This window comes from Osmerus mordax, chromosome 15 (genome assembly GCF_038355195.1).
Source record: "Osmerus mordax isolate fOsmMor3 chromosome 15, fOsmMor3.pri, whole genome shotgun sequence".
NCBI lineage: Eukaryota > Metazoa > Chordata > Actinopteri > Osmeriformes > Osmeridae > Osmerus > Osmerus mordax.
This window is the reverse complement of record NC_090064.1, coordinates 472,170-479,569: the sequence shown is the minus strand read 5'-3', so window position 1 is coordinate 479,569 and position 7,400 is coordinate 472,170. Positions and strand designations below refer to the sequence as shown.

Here is a 7,400-nt window from a genome sequence, read left to right as displayed (position 1 = left end):
GGGGTGTGGGCGGAGCCCTGTCGGCCGGTGGCGTTTTCCCGCCCTTTTAGATAAAAAAAAAAAAAAACAAAAAAAACAAAAAAAAAGTGAGTGACTGAGTGAGTGAGTGACTGAGTGAGTGACTGAGTGAGTGAGTGACAGAGAGAGAGAGAGAGAGAGAGAGAGAGAGAGAGAGAGAGAGAGAGAGAGCTGGCTGACATTCAGCGGGGCCGAGGTGAAAAACTGGAAGGCAATCGGAATGAGTTTTTTATCGCCGTGTCAGTCGACACCAACACGGAGTGGACTGGCTGGAAGGCGCATACGATAAACACGTACGGATCTTAATGGAGAAAAAGCCATCAATGAAATGGAGAAAGTGCGGTAAGGAAAGAAAAGCCAAGCGGGCGGGCCGAGCCCCTCTGCGGCCCGTGGCGTTTCCGCGCCTTTTTTTTCCCGAGAAGGATGCGGTTCGCCCCGGTTCTCCCCGGTTCGCCCCCGCGGACGGGTGAGTCAGGGCCAACGGAGGGGTTGGGGGTAGGCCGTTTGGGTCGTTTCAAATCGACGCTCTGGTTCCCCTTCAGCACGCACAAGCCTTTCGCCTTTTACTAAAGACTTCCGTGGAGGGGAGCGCCGACGAGTGGAACGTGGTATTTTTGGGAGGCTTTGCCCGAGGGAGGGCAGAGCCTGATGGACTTGTGACAAAAGCAGGGTGAGGTTGGCTTTGGGGTTAGGTGCGTGCCTGCGGGTAAGGCAGGTTTTGTCTTTGCTTCTTCTGTAGCTGTTTCAATTCTGTTGCCTTTTCCTCGGCTTTCCGCTTCCGTCCCTGCTTGTCCTGCGGCTTTTGGCCTCGGCTTTCCGCTTCCGTCCCTGCTTGTCCTGCGGCTTTTGGCCTCGGCTTTCCGCTTCCGTCCCTGCTTGTCCTGCGGCTTTTGGCCTCGGCTTTCCGCTTCCGTCCCTGCTTGTCCTGCGGCTTTTGGCCTCGGCTTTCCGCTTCCGTCCCTGCTTGTCCTGCGGCTTTTGGCCTCGGCTTTCCGCTTCCGTCCCTGCTTGTCCTGCGGCTTTTGGCCTCGGCTTTCCGCTTCCGTCCCTGCTTGTCCTGCGGCTTTTGGCCTCGGCTTTCCGCTTCCGTGGTTTCGGCCGTTCTCGGTGTGGTGACCGAGCGGCCCAGGTGGTGCACGGAGGGTCCGCGCGCCGGGGGCGTCCGATAATGCGGTCATCGCTTCTCGGCCTTTTGGCTCAGATCAAGTGTAGTATCTGTTCTTATCAGTTTAATATCTGATATGTCCTCCATGCGAGGACAACATATTAAACGGATTTTTGCAACAGGGAGTCGGAACAGGGGCTCGCTCCGTCCGCTCCGCGCATCGCCCCGGTATTGCAGCGTCTCCGGGAAGGGTGCAATCTTTCTAAGCGTGTCAAAGAGAAAAGCTAGTGAGGGAGGGAGGGAGGGAGGGAAGGAAGGAAGGAGGGAGGGAAGGAGGGAATGTCTGAATGAGTGAGGTTTGGGGGAGAGGGGTTTAGGTTAGGGCTAGGGTTTTTGGGGTGAGGGTCAAAAAACCCTCAAAAGGGGGGGGGGGGGGGCCCCAACAAAGCGGAACAAGCGATCCCTACCAAAAAAACGGGGTGAAAAGGGGGTGTGGGCGGAGCCCTGTCGGCCGGTGGCGTTTTCCCGCCCTTTTAGATAAAAAAAAAAAAAAAACAAAAAAAAAGTGAGTGACTGAGTGAGTGAGTGACTGAGTGAGTGACTGAGTGAGTGAGTGACAGAGAGAGAGAGAGAGAGAGAGAGAGAGAGAGAGAGAGAGAGAGAGAGAGCTGGCTGACATTCAGCGGGGCCGAGGTGAAAAACTGGAAGGCAATCGGAATGAGTTTTTTATCGCCGTGTCAGTCGACACCAACACGGAGTGGACTGGCTGGAAGGCGCATACGATAAACACGTACGGATCTTAATGGAGAAAAAGCCATCAATGAAATGGAGAAAGTGCGGTAAGGAAAGAAAAGCCAAGCGGGCGGGCCGAGCCCCTCTGCGGCCCGTGGCGTTTCCGCGCCTTTTTTTTCCCGAGAAGGATGCGGTTCGCCCCGGTTCTCCCCGGTTCGCCCCCGCGGACGGGTGAGTCAGGGCCAACGGAGGGGTTGGGGGTAGGCCGTTTGGGTCGTTTCAAATCGACGCTCTGGTTCCCCTTCAGCACGCACAAGCCTTTCGCCTTTTACTAAAGACTTCCGTGGAGGGGAGCGCCGACGAGTGGAACGTGGTATTTTTGGGAGGCTTTGCCCGAGGGAGGGCAGAGCCTGATGGACTTGTGACAAAAGCAGGGTGAGGTTGGCTTTGGGGTTAGGTGCGTGCCTGCGGGTAAGGCAGGTTTTGTCTTTGCTTCTTCTGTAGCTGTTTCAATTCTGTTGCCTTTTCCTCGGCTTTCCGCTTCCGTCCCTGCTTGTCCTGCGGCTTTTGGCCTCGGCTTTCCGCTTCCGTCCCTGCTTGTCCTGCGGCTTTTGGCCTCGGCTTTCCGCTTCCGTCCCTGCTTGTCCTGCGGCTTTTGGCCTCGGCTTTCCGCTTCCGTCCCTGCTTGTCCTGCGGCTTTTGGCCTCGGCTTTCCGCTTCCGTGGTTTCGGCCGTTCTCGGTGTGGTGACCGAGCGGCCCAGGTGGTGCACGGAGGGTCCGCGCGCCGGGGGCGTCCGATAATGCGGTCATCGCTTCTCGGCCTTTTGGCTCAGATCAAGTGTAGTATCTGTTCTTATCAGTTTAATATCTGATATGTCCTCCATGCGAGGACAACATATTAAACGGATTTTTGCAACAGGGAGTCGGAACAGGGGCTCGCTCCGTCCGCTCCGCGCATCGCCCCGGTATTGCAGCGTCTCCGGGAAGGGTGCAATCTTTCTAAGCGTGTCAAAGAGAAAAGCTAGTGAGGGAGGGAGGGAGGGAGGGAAGGAAGGAAGGAGGGAGGGAAGGAGGGAATGTCTGAATGAGTGAGGTTTGGGGGAGAGGGGTTTAGGTTAGGGCTAGGGTTTTTGGGGTGAGGGTCAAAAAACCCTCAAAAGGGGGGGGGGGGGGCCCCCAACAAAGCGGAACAAGCGATCCCTACCAAAAAAACGGGGTGAAAAGGGGGTGTGGGCGGAGCCCTGTCGGCCGGTGGCGTTTTCCCGCCCTTTTAGATAAAAAAAAAAAAAAAACAAAAAAAAAGTGAGTGACTGAGTGAGTGAGTGACTGAGTGAGTGACTGAGTGAGTGAGTGACAGAGAGAGAGAGAGAGAGAGAGAGAGAGAGAGAGAGAGAGAGAGAGAGCTGGCTGACATTCAGCGGGGCCGAGGTGAAAAACTGGAAGGCAATCGGAATGAGTTTTTTATCGCCGTGTCAGTCGACACCAACACGGAGTGGACTGGCTGGAAGGCGCATACGATAAACACGTACGGATCTTAATGGAGAAAAAGCCATCAATGAAATGGAGAAAGTGCGGTAAGGAAAGAAAAGCCAAGCGGGCGGGCCGAGCCCCTCTGCGGCCCGTGGCGTTTCCGCGCCTTTTTTTTCCCGAGAAGGATGCGGTTCGCCCCGGTTCTCCCCGGTTCGCCCCCGCGGACGGGTGAGTCAGGGCCAACGGAGGGGTTGGGGGTAGGCCGTTTGGGTCGTTTCAAATCGACGCTCTGGTTCCCCTTCAGCACGCACAAGCCTTTCGCCTTTTACTAAAGACTTCCGTGGAGGGGAGCGCCGACGAGTGGAACGTGGTATTTTTGGGAGGCTTTGCCCGAGGGAGGGCAGAGCCTGATGGACTTGTGACAAAAGCAGGGTGAGGTTGGCTTTGGGGTTAGGTGCGTGCCTGCGGGTAAGGCAGGTTTTGTCTTTGCTTCTTCTGTAGCTGTTTCAATTCTGTTGCCTTTTCCTCGGCTTTCCGCTTCCGTCCCTGCTTGTCCTGCGGCTTTTGGCCTCGGCTTTCCGCTTCCGTCCCTGCTTGTCCTGCGGCTTTTGGCCTCGGCTTTCCGCTTCCGTCCCTGCTTGTCCTGCGGCTTTTGGCCTCGGCTTTCCGCTTCCGTCCCTGCTTGTCCTGCGGCTTTTGGCCTCGGCTTTCCGCTTCCGTCCCTGCTTGTCCTGCGGCTTTTGGCCTCGGCTTTCCGCTTCCGTCCCTGCTTGTCCTGCGGCTTTTGGCCTCGGCTTTCCGCTTCCGTCCCTGCTTGTCCTGCGGCTTTTGGCCTCGGCTTTCCGCTTCCGTCCCTGCTTGTCCTGCGGCTTTTGGCCTCGGCTTTCCGCTTCCGTGGTTTCGGCCGTTCTCGGTGTGGTGACCGAGCGGCCCAGGTGGTGCACGGAGGGTCCGCGCGCCGGGGGCGTCCGATAATGCGGTCATCGCTTCTCGGCCTTTTGGCTCAGATCAAGTGTAGTATCTGTTCTTATCAGTTTAATATCTGATATGTCCTCCATGCGAGGACAACATATTAAACGGATTTTTGCAACAGGGAGTCGGAACAGGGGCTCGCTCCGTCCGCTCCGCGCATCGCCCCGGTATTGCAGCGTCTCCGGGAAGGGTGCAATCTTTCTAAGCGTGTCAAAGAGAAAAGCTAGTGAGGGAGGGAGGGAGGGAGGGAAGGAAGGAAGGAGGGAGGGAAGGAGGGAATGTCTGAATGAGTGAGGTTTGGGGGAGAGGGGTTTAGGTTAGGGCTAGGGTTTTTGGGGTGAGGGTCAAAAAACCCTCAAAAGGGGGGGGGGGGGGGCCCCAACAAAGCGGAACAAGCGATCCCTACCAAAAAAACGGGGTGAAAAGGGGGTGTGGGCGGAGCCCTGTCGGCCGGTGGCGTTTTCCCGCCCTTTTAGATAAAAAAAAAAAAAAAACAAAAAAAAAGTGAGTGACTGAGTGAGTGAGTGACTGAGTGAGTGACTGAGTGAGTGAGTGACAGAGAGAGAGAGAGAGAGAGAGAGAGAGAGAGAGAGAGAGAGAGAGAGAGCTGGCTGACATTCAGCGGGGCCGAGGTGAAAAACTGGAAGGCAATCGGAATGAGTTTTTTATCGCCGTGTCAGTCGACACCAACACGGAGTGGACTGGCTGGAAGGCGCATACGATAAACACGTACGGATCTTAATGGAGAAAAAGCCATCAATGAAATGGAGAAAGTGCGGTAAGGAAAGAAAAGCCAAGCGGGCGGGCCGAGCCCCTCTGCGGCCCGTGGCGTTTCCGCGCCTTTTTTTTCCCGAGAAGGATGCGGTTCGCCCCGGTTCTCCCCGGTTCGCCCCCGCGGACGGGTGAGTCAGGGCCAACGGAGGGGTTGGGGGTAGGCCGTTTGGGTCGTTTCAAATCGACGCTCTGGTTCCCCTTCAGCACGCACAAGCCTTTCGCCTTTTACTAAAGACTTCCGTGGAGGGGAGCGCCGACGAGTGGAACGTGGTATTTTTGGGAGGCTTTGCCCGAGGGAGGGCAGAGCCTGATGGACTTGTGACAAAAGCAGGGTGAGGTTGGCTTTGGGGTTAGGTGCGTGCCTGCGGGTAAGGCAGGTTTTGTCTTTGCTTCTTCTGTAGCTGTTTCAATTCTGTTGCCTTTTCCTCGGCTTTCCGCTTCCGTCCCTGCTTGTCCTGCGGCTTTTGGCCTCGGCTTTCCGCTTCCGTCCCTGCTTGTCCTGCGGCTTTTGGCCTCGGCTTTCCGCTTCCGTCCCTGCTTGTCCTGCGGCTTTTGGCCTCGGCTTTCCGCTTCCGTCCCTGCTTGTCCTGCGGCTTTTGGCCTCGGCTTTCCGCTTCCGTCCCTGCTTGTCCTGCGGCTTTTGGCCTCGGCTTTCCGCTTCCGTCCCTGCTTGTCCTGCGGCTTTTGGCCTCGGCTTTCCGCTTCCGTCCCTGCTTGTCCTGCGGCTTTTGGCCTCGGCTTTCCGCTTCCGTCCCTGCTTGTCCTGCGGCTTTTGGCCTCGGCTTTCCGCTTCCGTGGTTTCGGCCGTTCTCGGTGTGGTGACCGAGCGGCCCAGGTGGTGCACGGAGGGTCCGCGCGCCGGGGGCGTCCGATAATGCGGTCATCGCTTCTCGGCCTTTTGGCTCAGATCAAGTGTAGTATCTGTTCTTATCAGTTTAATATCTGATATGTCCTCCATGCGAGGACAACATATTAAACGGATTTTTGCAACAGGGAGTCGGAACAGGGGCTCGCTCCGTCCGCTCCGCGCATCGCCCCGGTATTGCAGCGTCTCCGGGAAGGGTGCAATCTTTCTAAGCGTGTCAAAGAGAAAAGCTAGTGAGGGAGGGAGGGAGGGAGGGAAGGAAGGAAGGAGGGAGGGAAGGAGGGAATGTCTGAATGAGTGAGGTTTGGGGGAGAGGGGTTTAGGTTAGGGCTAGGGTTTTTGGGGTGAGGGTCAAAAAACCCTCAAAAGGGGGGGGGGGGGGGCCCCAACAAAGCGGAACAAGCGATCCCTACCAAAAAAACGGGGTGAAAAGGGGGTGTGGGCGGAGCCCTGTCGGCCGGTGGCGTTTTCCCGCCCTTTTAGATAAAAAAAAAAAAAAAACAAAAAAAAAGTGAGTGACTGAGTGAGTGAGTGACTGAGTGAGTGACTGAGTGAGTGAGTGACAGAGAGAGAGAGAGAGAGAGAGAGAGAGAGAGAGAGAGAGAGAGCTGGCTGACATTCAGCGGGGCCGAGGTGAAAAACTGGAAGGCAATCGGAATGAGTTTTTTATCGCCGTGTCAGTCGACACCAACACGGAGTGGACTGGCTGGAAGGCGCATACGATAAACACGTACGGATCTTAATGGAGAAAAAGCCATCAATGAAATGGAGAAAGTGCGGTAAGGAAAGAAAAGCCAAGCGGGCGGGCCGAGCCCCTCTGCGGCCCGTGGCGTTTCCGCGCCTTTTTTTTCCCGAGAAGGATGCGGTTCGCCCCGGTTCTCCCCGGTTCGCCCCCGCGGACGGGTGAGTCAGGGCCAACGGAGGGGTTGGGGGTAGGCCGTTTGGGTCGTTTCAAATCGACGCTCTGGTTCCCCTTCAGCACGCACAAGCCTTTCGCCTTTTACTAAAGACTTCCGTGGAGGGGAGCGCCGACGAGTGGAACGTGGTATTTTTGGGAGGCTTTGCCCGAGGGAGGGCAGAGCCTGATGGACTTGTGACAAAAGCAGGGTGAGGTTGGCTTTGGGGTTAGGTGCGTGCCTGCGGGTAAGGCAGGTTTTGTCTTTGCTTCTTCTGTAGCTGTTTCAATTCTGTTGCCTTTTCCTCGGCTTTCCGCTTCCGTCCCTGCTTGTCCTGCGGCTTTTGGCCTCGGCTTTCCGCTTCCGTCCCTGCTTGTCCTGCGGCTTTTGGCCTCGGCTTTCCGCTTCCGTCCCTGCTTGTCCTGCGGCTTTTGGCCTCGGCTTTCCGCTTCCGTCCCTGCTTGTCCTGCGGCTTTTGGCCTCGGCTTTCCGCTTCCGTCCCTGCTTGTCCTGCGGCTTTTGGCCTCGGCTTTCCGCTTCCGTCCCTGCTTGTCCTGCGGCTTTTGG

General features: G+C 56.8%; 9 non-coding genes across 9 annotated transcripts; all 9 read left to right on the top strand.

The window, feature by feature from the left end:
* Nucleotides 1-540: 540 nt before the first annotated feature.
* Nucleotides 541-658, top strand: LOC136958407 (U5 spliceosomal RNA). Its single transcript, XR_010878668.1, has one exon. It is a non-coding gene; the product is annotated as a U5 spliceosomal RNA (small nuclear RNA).
* A 536-nt stretch (nt 659-1,194) lies between these two features.
* On the top strand, nt 1,195-1,385 carry LOC136958198 (U2 spliceosomal RNA). The gene has a single exon (XR_010878476.1). It is a non-coding gene; the product is annotated as a U2 spliceosomal RNA (small nuclear RNA).
* A 757-nt stretch (nt 1,386-2,142) lies between these two features.
* LOC136958406 (U5 spliceosomal RNA) lies at nt 2,143-2,260 on the top strand. The gene has a single exon (XR_010878667.1). It is a non-coding gene; the product is annotated as a U5 spliceosomal RNA (small nuclear RNA).
* A 404-nt stretch (nt 2,261-2,664) lies between these two features.
* On the top strand, nt 2,665-2,855 carry LOC136958197 (U2 spliceosomal RNA). Its single transcript, XR_010878475.1, has one exon. It is a non-coding gene; the product is annotated as a U2 spliceosomal RNA (small nuclear RNA).
* A 755-nt stretch (nt 2,856-3,610) lies between these two features.
* LOC136958405 (U5 spliceosomal RNA) lies at nt 3,611-3,728 on the top strand. The gene has a single exon (XR_010878666.1). It is a non-coding gene; the product is annotated as a U5 spliceosomal RNA (small nuclear RNA).
* A 580-nt stretch (nt 3,729-4,308) lies between these two features.
* Nucleotides 4,309-4,499, top strand: LOC136958196 (U2 spliceosomal RNA). The gene has a single exon (XR_010878474.1). It is a non-coding gene; the product is annotated as a U2 spliceosomal RNA (small nuclear RNA).
* A 757-nt stretch (nt 4,500-5,256) lies between these two features.
* LOC136958404 (U5 spliceosomal RNA) lies at nt 5,257-5,374 on the top strand. Its single transcript, XR_010878665.1, has one exon. It is a non-coding gene; the product is annotated as a U5 spliceosomal RNA (small nuclear RNA).
* Nucleotides 5,375-5,954: 580 nt separating this feature from the next.
* LOC136958195 (U2 spliceosomal RNA) lies at nt 5,955-6,145 on the top strand. Its single transcript, XR_010878473.1, has one exon. It is a non-coding gene; the product is annotated as a U2 spliceosomal RNA (small nuclear RNA).
* A 751-nt stretch (nt 6,146-6,896) lies between these two features.
* On the top strand, nt 6,897-7,014 carry LOC136958403 (U5 spliceosomal RNA). The gene has a single exon (XR_010878664.1). It is a non-coding gene; the product is annotated as a U5 spliceosomal RNA (small nuclear RNA).
* The last annotated feature ends 386 nt before the right edge of the window (nt 7,015-7,400 follow it).